This window comes from Rutilus rutilus (genome assembly GCF_951802725.1).
Source record: "Rutilus rutilus genome assembly, chromosome: 22".
Lineage (NCBI taxonomy): Eukaryota > Metazoa > Chordata > Actinopteri > Cypriniformes > Leuciscidae > Rutilus > Rutilus rutilus.
The window spans coordinates 8,620,213-8,637,268 of NC_140227.1; the positions used below are offsets into that span (position 1 = coordinate 8,620,213).

A 17,056-nucleotide genomic window follows, 5' to 3' on the forward strand; every position below is an offset into this window, starting at 1 on the left:
ATCATCTGTTATTAAATGTGCTTATGACACTTGTTACTGATAGTGCTTATGTAACTGTAGGAATGACAGAAAGTTGATCGTTTTTAATTATTTGTATTATTTTTGGCTGTTGCCATTGCTTTAAATACAAACCATTCACCAAACACCAACACCCCTCTCCCCTAATCCCACCCTAAACCCAAATACCAACACCAAATTACCTAAAATCACCAAAAAGTGCAAAGATTTTACAAAAAGACACAACAACAAAAATAATAACCTAAGTAGCGAAAAATGCATTTTGCTTATTTAAATGTAATATATTGATTAACTTTCAAAGTACAGCACTCTCCTCACAAACCCATCAACCAGACTGAGGCAACAATGACTCGTTAAATACGATCTGGGGTTCGAGCCTTCTGACACCCAAAGCGAAACGCGCACGTGACTGGAGAGAAAGTGAGGCTTCGTTTGTCATCGATCACGTGACTCTAGTAAACCAATACACACCCCGATACGGGGCTTCATTAGAAATTGTTTCGCTTGTGTGATACGCGCATCGAAGCTTCAGTGTCATATGTAACACTACAATCTATCACTTAAAGGGATGGTTCGGAGTAAAATCAACCTAGGGTCCTTTGCACCATGACCTCGAGCCAAACACCCCCCCAGAAGTCTTTTTTCCCTTGGTTGAACATTATTAAAGTTAGAGCTTATTTAGAGAAATCAGCCGGATGGCTTAGTGCAGGCGCTAATGGACCCTATGATGTATCTCGTAAATAACCCCACTAATAATGCCCAGAATGGTACCAAACTTATACAGTAGTACAAATAGGTTCTGTACTCATAAAACGAGGCATTGGAAAGTTTGTAAGTACATCAGGAGTTTATTTGAATAACACTTGCCTGACGGCTCATGCTACTGCTAACCTGGACGTCGAGGTCACTTCAGTGAATTCGGAAAAGCATGTAAAAGTCCTGGCAGAAAGCGATGCATAAGGATGTAGTGTAACGACGAATTATTATTTTTTCCGAAGTGTTAACAACTTGGTGTTAACTAATAATTGTTGCAAACTGGTACTACCAACAAAATATTAGTGCATTCCTGGAACTGGGCATCTTTACACTACACTACAGGTCATGGAGCAAAGGACCCTAGGTTGATTTTACTCTGAACCATCCCTTGCTGTTGCGGAGACTCTATTTTCTTTCCGGTTGAATTACAAAACTAAATGCACACAAAAGTGTCCCTGCTTGATATTAACAAAATAATTGATAGTGACAGCCCTACATTTAAGGCCATTATATGTAATTTGTGTTTTGCTAAGAAAAAAAGTCTCATTTACATGCTAAATTGTAACATAAAATGTTTAGTATTTAGAATTCAAAACTGCCTAAATATTTCACTAAAAATTTCCAGTGTTTGATTATTCAGAAATTGTAGCTTGTCACTGGGGTACACCTCATTCCAAAACTGTACTTTCTTAGATATTTTGAGAAATGTTTGAGTGTTTTAAAAAAAAAGTTGTTTAATTTAATTTTTTATCTTTACAATGGAACTGAATATATGATAACTAAAACTTTGATTTTGGTTTATCAAAAAGTACTAATATGCAGCATTTAGTGGTAGATAATAAACAGTAATGTGCTCTAGTGACATTTGTACAGAATATTTTTTTAAATTTTCTGAGATTGGTAATGTAAAATAATTTTAATATAATGTCAAATACTATTTTCATGGATTAACCAATGACAAAAATCTCCAACCTCTGATAAACCATGCGTGAGGTCACACTAAGCGTGGGTGTTAAGTTTTGTGTAAGTTTCTCAAATTAGAGCACAGCTCTTAGACTTGGACATATATGTCCCGTTGGCAACATAATAACCACATCAGTTTTAATTATAGTATGCAAGAAAAAGATTGCCTGGCCACACAGCAGTGGTGTATTATCAAATGTAAATGTAAAATGTAAAAAATGTCACTCTTACACTAAATGTTCCTGGTTAAAATAAACATTCCATAAAAAGAGATACCAAATACAATTCTATTTTGTATACACTAACTATGTCATGTTCTATTTATCTAAACCAAGTATACATTTCATCAAGTTAGTGTTTTTACGCATTTTTTTTTTATTCCAAAATAATAATTAAAGGTAGTAACAATTTAAACAATATAGGCTAGGGTAGGTGTACCTATTAACCCACCAAAATCTAAGTCTAGGTTTCTTTCATAGATATTGGCATAGTTTATAAGAAACATCATTTGTTAAAATGCAAGATTTATCTTTCATTTGAAAATGTATTAAGTAGTTGATGTACATGTTAGAATATAAAATTAAGATATTTTAGGAATAAAGTCAGAAGTCTGGCATGGGCTTAATTGGTAATTTTGCACCATTTAAGCCAGCATGAGTTCCAAATAAGCCCACATCATTATTGATTCACAAAATATAAAAATGTATTGATTTTAAAGAAGTAAAACATCGATATATTTATTCAGTGACAGGGAAGTATTAAAAAATTCCTTTTGCTAATGTTTGATTCGAGCCCTGGGTGGGATGGGTAGGTGTTAGTGGCCGGTGGTCTGGAGCCTTAAGTCAGCTTGACTGGAGTTGTATCTAGAGTCAAGCTGGAAGTTTGACTGGGTGTATCTCGGGAGCCAAGCCGAGTTGGGGCTCCATACTCAGGGCTTAGGGGGGGCCTCCTAGAGGGCAGGAAGTGGCGGTATCTCGGAGCTGGACGGTCCCAGTGGCTCAGGACTGTGGGGAATATAGGGTCCCTCTGGGACCTCTCCATGCCCGGAATCTCAAGCCTCAACTCAGCTTGGCTCCCGAATTATGCCCGGTTATACATAAAGGACATTAGGACAAAACAGGCTCTATCTCATTTGAATGAATGTGTGTAATTTGTAGGCCTATCTAAATATAGTTGTAAATTAAGGTAGTAAGTAAGGTAAGGGTAAAAGGTTAGTAAGGTAAAAAGCACACAAAAAATGTTTATCATTAAACACTTTCAGAAAATGTATCAAAGTTTGCAATTAGAGGGATTCCTCATTGAAACACATAAGGTGGGCTTAAATGGCTCCGCAGTAAGTAATGGTGAAAAAAAGAATGTTTTCCTTTAAAAATGTAATATATGTTTACAAATACATGCATGGAGCTTAAATATACTGTGGACTAAGTATCATAGTAGTTTTCATTGTGCCCACATTGAGAAATGTTAAGTTTTTTTCATTCAAGGTTTGCTTGTATTGGCTATAGTTTGCATGTGTTTTCTGACACTGTACCATTTAAGCCCATCTTAAAAAAAGTTAATTTATGAAAATAATCTTCTCTACAAAACCATTTATGATGTATTTATTAATAAATTAATGTAAAATGAATCTCAAAACATTTATTGTTTGCAGTTCACTGCTTAATTCTTTGGCAGTCTAGCCTTTCTGTAAGGTTAATGGTTTTACCTAGAGATTAGCTTTGAACGCAAGCTAATAAAACTCATCTTTCCATTTAAAGGAAAATTATATATAATGATAAAGTACTATTTGTTCATACACAAAAAACAAGACATTTATCTCTTATTTGACATAATATCAATGTAGTTACCAAAGAAATGGCTGAAAATTGCAGAACTGTGTTGATTTCTGAAGGGCCCCGAAACACCAAAGTTTTGGGGTGACTCTGTGTGAGGTCCCCTGAGACAGCATGCACATGGTGGGGCTAACTTAACATTGCCAAATGTGATTGGTATGCAATAAAAATGGCAGGGAAGTAACAAATCACTGGATTGGTTAAAATAATGAGCAGCATAAAATATTATTGTCTCTTTTTAAAATTTGACTTCAGAGTTGAAAGTGGGCTTAAAGGGTACATGGGCTTAATGGGTACACTTACCCTATATTATTTGTGAACTAATGTTCAGCTTTTCTTTGTAATAGTGAACTTATTTTCAGCAGTCATCAGGCCCTATTTTAACGATCTAAGCGCATCGTCTAAAGCACACAGCGCAAGTGCACTTAGTGTCCGAATCCACGGCTAACCGAATCCACTTTTGCTAGATTAACGACGGGAAAAATGGTCGGCGCATGGTCTAAAAGGGTTGTCCCTATTCTCTTAATGAGTAATGGGTGTGTTTTGGGTCATCAAGCTCTTTACACACTGGTCACAGACAAGATGTAGGCCTACCTTTAATTTCCCCAAGCTGATTGTTCACTAAAAAAAAACAAAGTCATTATGTTTTCATGCTATTTCCAGTTTGATTTTGGCATGACATAAAGCTGTGATATCTAAATGGCTGAGTTGTTTACTTACTGTTTAATTAGTCTTCCCATTACAATGTTTTAACTTGCAATAAAAATAAAATAAAAAAATAAAAATAAAAAAATGTGTCTTCCCATTAACGCCATGGGGTGTTTCTCTAACTGAAGGCTGCATCCTACTGAGACTGTGTCCTTCCTAGTCCAGTCCTTGTAGGCTAGTGTCCTCCTCAGCAATTAAACTAGTCTAGTATGTGTGCATGGCTACGTCACGTTCCCGCCCCCACGTTCACGGCACGAAAATACTATTAAAACTTAATTTTGGATAAATGCTTTGTATTACAAATCGTTATATTAATTGTCTTCCTATTCAGGATCGATTGCTCCTGTCTGCCTCGTTGCTTCTGCTGCTGTTTGCGTTGGTGTGTGTCTGAAAGCTTCGTATATCTTTCTGTTTTGAATCATTATTTTCTATCATTCCTTGTTGTTTATACTGCTAAATATAACTTACTCAGATAGCAGAGATAGCAAAGCTGACGGGGAAGATTTCAGAACTAGAGACACGAATCCAAACTTTAATCGAGGATAGTAAGAATGCAAGGGCTTTAGATACTGCTTTGGATGCGACTAGCTTAGTGAACTCTGTACATTGTTCGGTTCCGGCTGAAGTAGAGCCCATGCAGCAGGGCAACTGGGTGACGGTGAGACGCTATAGTCGCAGGATAAAACACCGCTCTTCTGTTCCGATAACAACATTAAACAGGTTCTCCCCACTCAGTGAAACACCCACTGAGAATCCTGTTGATTGTGCCCTAGTTATTGGTGACTCTATTACACGGAACGTGAAAATAGAGACACCAGCCACCATAGTCACATGTTTGCCGGGAGCCAGAGCGCCTGACATCAAAGCAAATTTAAAAGTGCTGGCAAATGCTAATCGTAAATTCTCTAAGATTATTATTCACGTCGGCACAAATGATGTTCGACTCCGCCAGTCGGAGATCACCAAAATTAATATTAAAGAGGTGTGTGAACTTGCAAGTATGATGTCAGGCACTGTAATTTGCTCTGGCCCCCTTCCTGTTCGCAGGAGTGATGAGATAGTCAGTAGATTGTGTTCACTCAATTGCTGGCTGTCGAAGTGGTGTCCGCAAAATAATATAGAATTCATAGACAATTGGAAAAGTTTTTGGGGCAGACCTGACCTGTTGAAAAGAGATGGTATTCATCCCTCCTGGGATGGTGCTGCTCTTCTCTCTAGTAATTTGGCTCATAGTCTTAGAGATAAAACATGACAATCTGGGGCTCAGGTCAGGAAGCAGACAGACTGGCTTAACCAACCGTCTGCTAGCTGTCTCACGTCACCAAGGTCAGATAAATCCCATCACATAGAGACTTTTTCACCTAGCTATCATCACATAGAGACTGTGTCTGTTCCCCGAATTTGGAAATCCAAAAAACGTTTCAACCCATCTAAGGTTAAAAATGTAATTGATGTTCAACAAATAAAAAACAGCTATAATACAGATGAGCAAATGATAAAGCTTGGGTTGCTGAATATTCTATCCCTTACTTCAAAAGCACTTATTGTTAATGATATGATTACTGACTAAAATCTAGATGTGCTGTGTTTGACAGAAACCTGACTAAAACCAAACGATTACATTACTTTAAATGAGACCACCCCGCAAGATTACTGTTATAAACATGAACCTCGTCTAAAACGCAAAGGGTGTCGCTGTAATTTATAGTAATATTTTCAAAATCACTAAGAAATCTAGTTTTAAATATACTTCTTTTGAAGTATTGGTGTAAATGACAAATCACGTTGGAGATTTGTGCTGGCTACTGTATACAGGCCACCAGGGCACCATACAGATTTTATCAAAGAATTTGCTGACTTTCTATCAGAGTTAGTTGGCTGCAGATAAAGTACTAATTGTTGGTGATTTTAATATACATATAGATAATGAAAAAGATGCATTGGGATTGGCATTTAAAGGTCCCATTGCATGAAAATTTCACTTTATGAGGTTTTTTAACCTTAATATGAGTTTCCCTAGCCAGCCTATGGTCCCCCATTGGCTAGACATTTTGATAGGTGTAAACCAAGCCCTGGGTATTTTTGAGAAAATGAAAGCTCAGACGGGCGAATCTAGAAATCTTCCCCTTATGTCGTCAAAAGGGGAAAGGTTACCTCCCCTTTCTCTTCTTTGCCCGCAAAAAGAATTTAGCCCGCCCATGAGAATATGAGCTGCGCGAGCGCGATATTGTTTTTTCTTTGAGAGACATCATGGCTTGCAAACGAGCAAAGCATGGCAGTTGCTCAGTGTTTGGATGTACAAATGAACACAAAAGTATTTTTTTAGTTCCTTCATCCGAGCCTCTGAAGAACAAGTGGGTTATGTGAATTTCTGATGTGTAATTGTTCAAATTCAGACAGATAATCTTTCTCTCAAAGTCGTTCAATACTGTTTATGTATCAGTAAATCAAGCCAGTGACTAAACGATCAACTTCATGTCGTTTCTCTTAGTAGGATGAAAATAATCTTACTTAAACTGTGATTAATATAAATACAGAAAGCGATCAAAGAACAATCCCTTTCCAATCGCCTAAGCTGTCAATCACACAGCGCGAGTTTATCTGGACACTCGTGAGATGGTCCTCACTGCAGAACACGAAATCCAGATCCAAATCCTCCCACCTTACCTAAACCTACCCATCTCCACCCCCTGATCCCTAAACCTACCCATCTCCACCCCCTGATCCCTAAACCCACCCCTAAACCTACCAATCTCCACCCCTTAGATCTGGATCCAACTCCACCCCCTGGATATCGTGTACTGCAGTGAGGTACTACTGGAACTCGTTATGAAATCAATGACGCTGTTACACTGCACAACGAAGCTCTTACTGTACTTACCTCATGTTTGCATTGGTAAAATCATTATTGAGAGTGCAGAAACTGCGTTGCAATGATAAGATCTTCATTCACGCGATCAACAGACTGTCAGCTGCTCAATGCTCATCACTTTTATGTGATGGGAATAGATCTAAATACTTAAACTTCTCACGATTCGTTAATCCCGATAGCTGTAATAGTAAAAACGTATAATAGCTGTAATAGTAAAAGTTTTCGAGAGAGTTCCAAGCATATGCAAGCATGTCAGCCAATCACAGCAGTAGGCGTTAACACTGAAGGCTCACAGCAGACACGCCCCTTCAAACAGAGCGTTCAAATCAGGCTAGGAAATAGGCTATGCCTTTTATTTCTAAATTATAACAACTTTTGATCTAAAAAACATACTAACATTATAAGGGCACCCCAGGAAACATTCTAAAATAATAAAATAATCCATGCAATGGGACCTTTAAAGACATTCTGAACTCTATTGGAGTTAGACAACACGTGTCAGGACCTACTCATTGTCGTAATCATACTCTAGATCTAATATTATCACACGGAATAAATGTTGATGCCATTGAAATTCTGCAGCAGAGCGATGACATCTCAGATCATTATCTAGTCTCGTGTAAATTACATTTAGCAAAAAGGCTGCAAAGCCGACTCCATATTACAAATATGTTAGACCTGTCACTTCTGCCACTAAAGATTGCTTTATTAATAATCTTCCTAATCAGTTTCATCATCTCAGCATCCCGGATAGCTTAGAAGAACTCGATATTGCAACAGAAACTTTTAACTCTCTTTTTCAGCACTTTAGACAAAGTTGCTCCGTTGCGCTTACAGAAGATTAAAGAAAATAGTCCAACGCCGTGGTACAACGAGCACACTCAGGCACTTAAGAGAGCAGCCAGAAAAATGGAGCGCAACTGGAAGAAAACAAAACTAGAGGTATTTCGCATTTCATGGAAAGAGAGTTCGATTGCATACAGAGTAGGGATGTTAACCGATGACCATTTGACCGATGGTTGACCGTATCAACGTTAACCGATCAAAGTTGTCGGTAGTCGGTTAAAAAAAAAAAAAGTGATCTCTAAATTAGGCTATTATAGACAGTGGACTAAACGCTACTACAGTTAGCCATCTCATTCCAAGATCTTTTTGTGTGAAGTGAACAAATCCCTCACACTCAATTTTTCATAACTCGCCTGTTTGTACATAAACCAATAAAAACATTTGGCGCGAGGTCACAGCGTTTGGGTTTGCGCGCTCACAAGGTTTGCGAAAAGTAAAGGCTACAGGCTAAAACACTCGAGGTTAGAGCCAGGGCAGACGACAGGCTGAAGCGTGCAAAGAAAAGTAGTGTGTGGGACCATTTCACCAAAAAGAATGACACAGATGTAAGTTGCAACTTGTGTGATACAGTGCTTAAATACAGTAGTAGCACATCATCTATGATGTAAGGTGATGATGATCATCATCTTTCTTTATTATTGTTAGCACTACCTCAAACTAAAGCGGCGTCTCTTCGGAGCTGTCGTTTTCTTAAATGAGCCGCGGCAATGTTACAAATGAGCTTCTAATGCTAGACAAACGCCTTTATTTTCAACGCGATCACCTTGTACCCAAACCATTTAGAAACTAAGGAGCCATTTGTCCTCCGATTACATACAAGCTCCTCAGCGCCGCGTTTGCGGGACTCATGTTTCGCGCTGTAGGGGATTTAAAAAAAGTGACGTGTGTGTGAGCGAGCGGGAGGCAGAGCAGCAGAGAGATGCGACAGAGTTGCGAAATTGCAGGCGCGGCTCGCAATGGCTGTTATTTCAAATAGCGTAGCATATTTTAAACTAATCGGTTAACCGGTTTCAACCGGCTAATGAGGCTCGGTGGTCGGTCAAGACATTTTTTAGTTTTCGCCATCCCTAATACAGAGAGGCCTTAAAAGCTGCTAGATCTGCTTATTTTTCAACCCTATTAGAAGAAAATAAACAAAACCCTAGGTATTTATTTGAAACAGTGGCTAAACTAACGAAAAAGAAAGCTTCAAGCCCAGAAATTTCCAAGCAACACAGCAGTAATGACTTTATGAACTTCTTCACTTATAAGATTGATAATATCAGGGACAAAATTATAACTATGCAACCGTCTACTACAGTATCGCATCAGGGTGTGCATTGTAGTCTCCCTAAGGAAATTTTTTATTAATTTATTAATAATAAATAATAATAATTTGTTACATTTATATAGTGCTTTTCTAGGTTCTCAAAGCGCTTTACATGGAAGGGGGAATCTCCTCAACCACCACCAATGTGCAGCATCCACCTGGATGATGTGACGGCAGCCATATTGCGCCAGAACGCCCACCACACACCAGCATACTGGTGGAGAGGAGACAGTGATGAAGCCAATCAGTATATGGGGATGACTGGGAGGCGATGATGGACAGAGGCCGAGGGGCAAATTTGGCTAGGATGCCGGGGATACACCCCTACTCTTTTTCGAAGGACATCCTGGGATTTTTAATGACCACAGAGAGTCAGGACCTCGGTTTAACGTCTCATCCGAAGGACGGTGCTCTTTGACAGTATAGTGTACCCAGTGTATTGCTATAGGAGAGGAAGAATTCGCTAAACTCATTAAATCATCTAAACCGACAACATGTATGTTAGACCCTATACTGACTAAGCTACTGAAAGATATGCTTCCAGAGGTCATAGATCCTCTTCTTACTATCATTAATTAATCTTTGTCTCTAGGATATGTACCAAAAACCTTTAAGCTGGCTATGATTAAACCACTTGTTAAAAAAACGCAACTTGATCCTACAAAATTAGTCAATTAGAGGCCGATCTCGAATCTACCCTTTCTGTCAAAGATATTAGAAAAGGCAGTATCTTCACTCCTATGTTCCTTTTTAGAAAGAAATGATATCTGCGAGGATTTTCAGTTAGGATTTAGACCGTACCATAGTACCGGGACAGCTCTCATTAGAGTCACAAATGATTTGCTCTTATCATCCGATCGTGGTTGTATCTCTCTATTAGTGTTACTCGAACTTAGTGCTGCATTTGACACTATTGACCACAACATTCTTTTAAATAGACTTGAAAATTATGTTGGCATTAGTGGAATTGCATTAGCATGGTTTAAATCATACTTATCTGACCGTTATCAGTTTGTAGCAATAAATGAAGAGATGTCTTATCGATCAGTGTAAGTTCAGTATTGCGTACCACAAGGCTCAGTACTAGGACCACTGGTGTTCACTCTGTACATTCTACCATTAGGAGATATCATTAGGAAGCATGGAATTAGCTTTCACTGTTATGCCGATGATACTCAGCTTTATATTTCTTCACAACCTAACGAAAACTACCAATTCACAAAATTAACGAAATGCATAGCTGATATAAAAAATTGGATGACTAGTAATTCCCTACTACTAAATTCTGAAAAAATAGAGATTCTAATTATTGGACAAAAAACTTCCTCACGTAGTAACCTAGAATACTGTCTAACACTTGATGGCTGCTCTGTTAAGTCTTCGTCGTCAGTTAGGAACCTGGGTGTGCTCTTTGATACCAATCTTTCATTTGAAAGTCATGTGTCTAGTATCTGTAAAACCACATTTTTCCATCTTAAAAATATATCTAAATTATGCCATATGCTCTCATTGACAAATGCGGAACAATTCATGCGTTCATGACCTCAAGCCTAACAAACTACAGCTGGTCTAAAACGCAGCAGCTCGAGTTCTTACCAGAACCAGGAAGTATGACCATATTAGCCCTGTTCTGTCAACACTGCATTGGCTCCCTATTAAACATCGTATAAATTTAAAAATATTGCTGATTACTCACAAAGCACTAAATGGTTTAGCTCCGCTTTGGTTTGTATGGTTTAGTACTTGAGCAAGCTCTTAACGCATTATATGGCGCTTGTCCACTGCATGGTACGGCTCGGTTCGGCTCAGTACGGTTCAACTCGGCGCGGAACGGTTCAGCTCGCTTCGCTTTTCCACTGCGTGGTACGACTCGATTCGGTACGGCACGATTCGGTTCGCTTTAACTCAATTGCTTTTCCACTGCAGTTAGTACCGCTTCAAAGTGGGTGGGACTGATCGTTATAGTTGCCACCTCTACTGCCATGACATCATCGTAAACGCAAATTTTTCATTACGTGTTGCCCCATCCAGCTCTCGCTGGATCTGCTCCTCAGCAACCAACGAGAGGAACATCTGCACCTTGTCCACTGACCACGATTCAGCCATTTCTTTTTTTGAAGTTTTTTACTTCTTTTTTCAAGCAAATACTTTAAAAACAGGTGCTACAGCGTTGGCTGTTGTCTACTGGCTATTTAAATCTAGCAGGTTTAGTGTCTCGTGTCGCAAATACAATGACGCTGGTAGTGACGATTCTGTCTGACCAATCAGTGATCTGCAGTGTTTTCACGTCACATTTTAGTATCGGTACGGTACGCTTGGAACCTCAACAGAGGTGGTACCATTTAAAGCGAGCTGAAGCGAGCCGTACCGTACCGTACCACGCAGTGGAAATGCGCCATAAGTGAGCCGTACCGAACCGAGCCGTACCGTACCATGCAGTGGAAAAGCGCCAATAGTCCTTCACGTCTATTGCGATCTCAAAATTCCGGCCAGTTGATAATACCTAGAATATCAAAATCGACTGCTGGCAATAGATCCTTCTCCTATTTAGCACCAAAACTTTGGAACAGTCTTCCTACCATTGTCCGGGAAGCAGACACACTCTGTCAGTTCAAAGCTAGACTAAAAACACATCTCTTTGACCTAGCATACACATAACACATTATAGACTTCTATAATTCAACGTTAGGCTGCATAGATCAGGTCAGCCGGAACCGTGAACACTTCCCATAAATCCTGATGTACTCGTTACATCATAAGAAGAATGGCATCTACGCTAATTTTAGTGTTTTTGTTCATCCCGAGGTTTTCCCGCAGCCTGCCGGATCCAGGCTGTATCCAGATCTGATGAAGGACCTGCGCCTGGACCCGATGTCATAGCGGGTGCTAAAGTGCCAACTAGTTTCTCCTTATGGAGGATCCCTTTACCACTCTACAGATAAAGCGTTGTCGGGAAAATTCGGTTCGCGTATCTACCCCGAAGTGATAAAATTCTGTATCAAAAATGTTAAGGCCAGACAAGTAGTTTTTTAAGGCTTGGTATGTAGGGAATTACAAACCTGCGCACATATTCAAACGCACATACCAATAGACTGAACTCATAATACGCATGTGCACGCCATCAGCGTTTCTCACAGGTTTCGCGTTTAAAGTCTGTGTAGAGTTTCCAGTTAAAACGGTGTCGTGTTAGTGGCCCCTAAGTTAATAACTAATGATTGTTGCGACGGAAGTGAATCAATCAAATTAACTTTAGCTGGAAAAGAACTTTATTCAAGAACTGCTAGAAAGCCAAAACAATCTCTGTTACTTTAAAGGAGTCATAACCTGCAATTTTCACTTTTCCACGAGAATCAATGTATGTTATGATCGACTAACGATTATACACTGGCCGGGAAGCCGATATTTAAAAGTGAAGCGTTTGTTTACCTCAGGGTAAATAAACCAGCGCGCGTGCACGCGCACTCAAATACGAGATTTTGATTTCAGCTCCCTCTTGACGTCATGAGGTAGTAGGATATACCATATATGGACACCGCAGCAGGAAGCCCCCCCTTCCCCTCTCCCCCTCATATTCAGTTCAGTCGAGAAAGATGGAGAAACCGAGTGCACACCGGACTTGCTCTGTGGTTGATTGCCATAAAAAACATGTAAATGTGTTTTATCTCCCAAAATCGGACGAAACTATCAGGGACCAGTGGATGAAATTAATTTTTAATGACGCTGTCCCAACAACCCTTTCAACTGGCGTGCAGAGCCATATAGAGCGTCCATGACAGCCAAAACATCGCATTGATCTCGCGAGACAATAATGCCTTCAGAAATAAGGGTAAAAGTAGGTCTGTGTTTATTTTTTTTCCACTTTTCTTTTTTAGAAGGGCCTGAAAGACTATAATACAGCAGTAGGTATCCAATGTAATACTAGGTTATGACTCCTTTAAACTATCCTTGTATCTCTGTAAAGCTGCTTTGGAACAACCTACATTGTTAAAAGTGCTATATAAATGAAGATGACTTGACTTGACTAATGCAATACAGTGAATGACAGCCATCTGAGGTCTCCCAGTGGCTTACATTATTGTCAGTTTAGTGTTAAGTGATTCATTTACAGCTAAACAAAAGATAACATCTATGCTTTCATGTCCGAAACATATTTTTTGTCTTACATTTCATAATAAACTCAGTCAAGCTCAGTACCGACTCGTTTTCCGTCCGTCCGTCCGTCCGTCCGTCTTTTTTTTTTTTTTTTTTGTGAATTTAAATGTGTGCAAAGGATTGTGTGTTAACAAAGGATACATCTATTGCATCCTTCAAAACAGGCTGAATGAAGGACTTGAAACGAAGGCTGCCTTCCAAGGATCCTTCAAATTGAGATGGCCTTCAGCGACATTTGATACATGGCAGCTGAGATATGCAGCCTTCGTAGGATGCAACCTTCCGTTTGAGAAACATGTCTTCATTCAGGACAATTCAAGAATGTGCACGTAAACAAGAGGCGGGATTTATCACACAAACCAATCATATCATGATGGAGACATTGCCTCCTCTCACATGACTTTCCCCCATTCATTCTCAATTACCCCCCACTAAACCCACCGCAGACATGTAGGGTGTCATGTTTAAGTCAATGAGATCAGCGCCTCCCGCTGTAACTTCACCTGCGGATGTCGCTGTTGGGCAGTGTTATTTGCTTTTTTAGTTATTTACATGTTTAATTTCACATTTTGTAATATGGGTTATTTTCTCACCCAGTTTTTTTTTAGACACTCCCTTTGAGGAAACGCCCCTGCCAGACAGACAGATAAAAAACACCAGAAATCTTCAAATCTCCTACTCTGGACAATGCTTAACAAATTTGTTTATTGCAACGGTGAACCAATGACCAAACAACATCAACCTCTCCTAGACACCATTCTCTCCCATGAACAGAAGACATCAGTGATGTAATCTGCTGTTAGACTTGAATCACTGGTCTGTTACAGCATAGAGCTCATGGCACCCTCTCAACAAACGTTATATTATGAGGTCTACTGCTAAGAGGCTATACAGCATGTGGCATGAGGTGGATAAATGTACAGACAGACAGATAGATCCTGATCTTTTGTTGTTCTTGGCTCATGTGCACAGGTTAATTCATGATCATTATGTGATGGAAGTGTTGGCATGCGTGTTGTGTAGGCCACATATAACGAGGATGATCAAAAGACCCGATCTGCATCCAAACACGTGGCTTTCTCCATTCATTCTCCTTCTAACTCACAGTTAAATACAGGGTGTTTCGCGCTGTCATGTGATCCATTTGCCTCTGATTTCTCTGCATGATCCACTGATGCAAGGAGGCCCAAATGATAATAAAACACCGGTAATGCATTGCCAGGATTTATGCAGCTGTTCATCTAAACTGCACAACGAACTCGTCAACAATGCTTAGGTTATGTTGCATGTTATTAAAGTGACAAATAATCATTATTTATAAACAGTAGATGCGGATGCGATGAGAGATGCAGAGATGCGCCGCATTCTGACACAGAAGACAGCCAGATAGATTACAGACACTGAGCCCAAGCAATTGAATAATTATATGTCAATAGTATTATTATTTTGTATAAACTTTGTGACCACTGTAATCAGATCATTGATGATGAAAATGAGAAGGTTTTGAGTACATTACCTAAACACGGGCTTCTGTCTCTCTGTCTGCGATGATGTCGCTGTTCCTCGCTTTTCTCTGTTTCTTTGTGTGTAATTCTTATGTTTTACCTTAATTAATATTATTTCGTTTTAACATTTCACTTAAATGTTGGCTTTGAATGAAAGACCTCAATCTGCTCTGTATGTTGTCCAGTTACCGCAAGTGTACGATGAAGATGGACCGACTTATTCTTCAGATAGGGGCGCGTGGACTGCATGCTGTTTACACAGTATAAATAACACAATATAATTTAACCACAGTTTGGACATTTTTATTGCCTATAAAATGTAATAAGATTACTGTGTATTACTACATGATTAAGTGGCATGCTTTAGCGTGTATGTTTACTGTTGAGTGACCATAATTCCCCACTGCGAAATACATGGACTCTTCCGGAGCGCACGGATTCTTAGCAACAAACCAATGTTTCCATCCGGGTTCTTATTCAGAAGACTAATATCAATAAAGAAGCTAATAATAAATATTATACATTTCCTATTTCTAAATTAATTGTATCTAATATTATTTTATTTTATTTTTTTTCACAAAATGTTATTATGTGACCCTAACAGAAACCAATCTATGAACAAAATTAGATTGTTAAGCATTTTCCACTGTTTAGGCTACTGTGACATTAGATTAAAAACTAAAAGGTGACTTAAAATTGACAGTAAATAAAATACAGCTAGATTTTGCTTTTTTGTATTTCACTTTAATAATATTTAAATAATGATGTCCTTTGTCTACCTAGCCTGTTAGTAATTTTGTAACATTTGTGTTTGAATGATATTTTAATCTGACCATTTAGTCGTGCATTTTAATAAACTGGCCAATTAATGTAGATAGCCAAATCATCACTGAAGTTTATTCCGTCTGTTCTCCACATGATGGCGCCACGACTTAACCGTTCGACACGGCGGTGGCCTATTATTTTGCTTTTGTTTGTAAGGGTGTCTAGTGGCAACTGCCTGCAAATGTGCACCAGTGTTTGTTTATTTGTTTGTTTGTTTGTTTGTTAATATTTATAAATTCATAGGGGAGAGCGGGGCACAAAGTAACGCTTTTTGACTTTCTCAGTTTGTGTAAATCTGCTTATGGTTCAGAGTATTTATTTTTTTCCCACATTAATTTCCCACATGTCTAGTACAATTATGTGGTTTTGTTTTATTAATACAGTATATACTTTTTTCTGGATATACCCCGAAAGAATGGAAGTAAAATGTGACAACATGCCCCATAGGTGGGGTACATTGTAACATGTGAGGGGCACATTGTAACATGACATATATGACAGCTTAAAATGTTATCTGATCTAATAAAAAAAAATATACAAGACAAACTAAAATATTTTCTAAATAAAATACAATTAAAAAACTCTTTCATATAAAATAATGGCAATTTTTTATAATTAAATATAAACTCATTTTTGAATTTTGACTACGAACACAGGAAAACACAGCTATACAACATAATTCAAAACAAATAAATAATTAGTCATTTCTGAACATTGACTCTCAGTCTTTATTCACCTTTTTCTCACGTTTTCTCAATAAAATTAATAAAACTATAGAATATCATAGCATATTTCTAATAGGGGCACATTGTAACGCAGTGTTACAACATGCCCCGCCTGCACAACTGGAATTTAAACCCTGCACGTGTCTTCTGCTAGTTAGCGAAGCATTAAAGAGCTATCTCAACTGTTAAATAACATATTGTAGATTAAAATAATATCAGATTTGTCTAATTTTAAATAAACACAAAAAAATAGAGATGAAAAATTAACTTAAGTAAGAAATGTACTTTTGCTATGGTTTAATAAATGTCTATGGATATCTTCCAAAAAAATAATAATTTTGGCGCAATTTTTTCTCTATATAATAGTGTTGATATGGCAACTAGTAAATACACTAAGTTTCGTCATCCTAGCATGTGTGGAAGTATTTAAAACAAGTGTGTTACAACTAGCCCCGTGTTACGTTGTGCCCCGCGCTCCCCTACTCTAAGGAAAGCACTTACCATACTTACCTTAGTGGTTTTATCAGGGGGAACTTAGTTTGAAT

General features: G+C 38.5%; 1 protein-coding gene across 3 annotated transcripts in view; it reads right to left on the bottom strand.

Moving 5' to 3' along the window:
• Positions 1-17,056, bottom strand: part of LOC311282093 (tubulin polyglutamylase TTLL7-like) — a 164,438-nt gene that overhangs the window by 117,918 nt on the left and 29,464 nt on the right. For 2 of the 3 annotated variants that reach the window (XM_084395660.1, XM_084395658.1), the window contains exon 1: positions 14,973-15,180. The exons of the other annotated variant lie outside the window; for it this stretch is intronic. The gene's annotated coding sequence lies outside the window, so the exon portion shown is untranslated. Of the gene's footprint in view, positions 1-14,972; positions 15,181-17,056 lie in introns of those variants that run through there. 3 annotated transcript variants of the gene reach the window in all.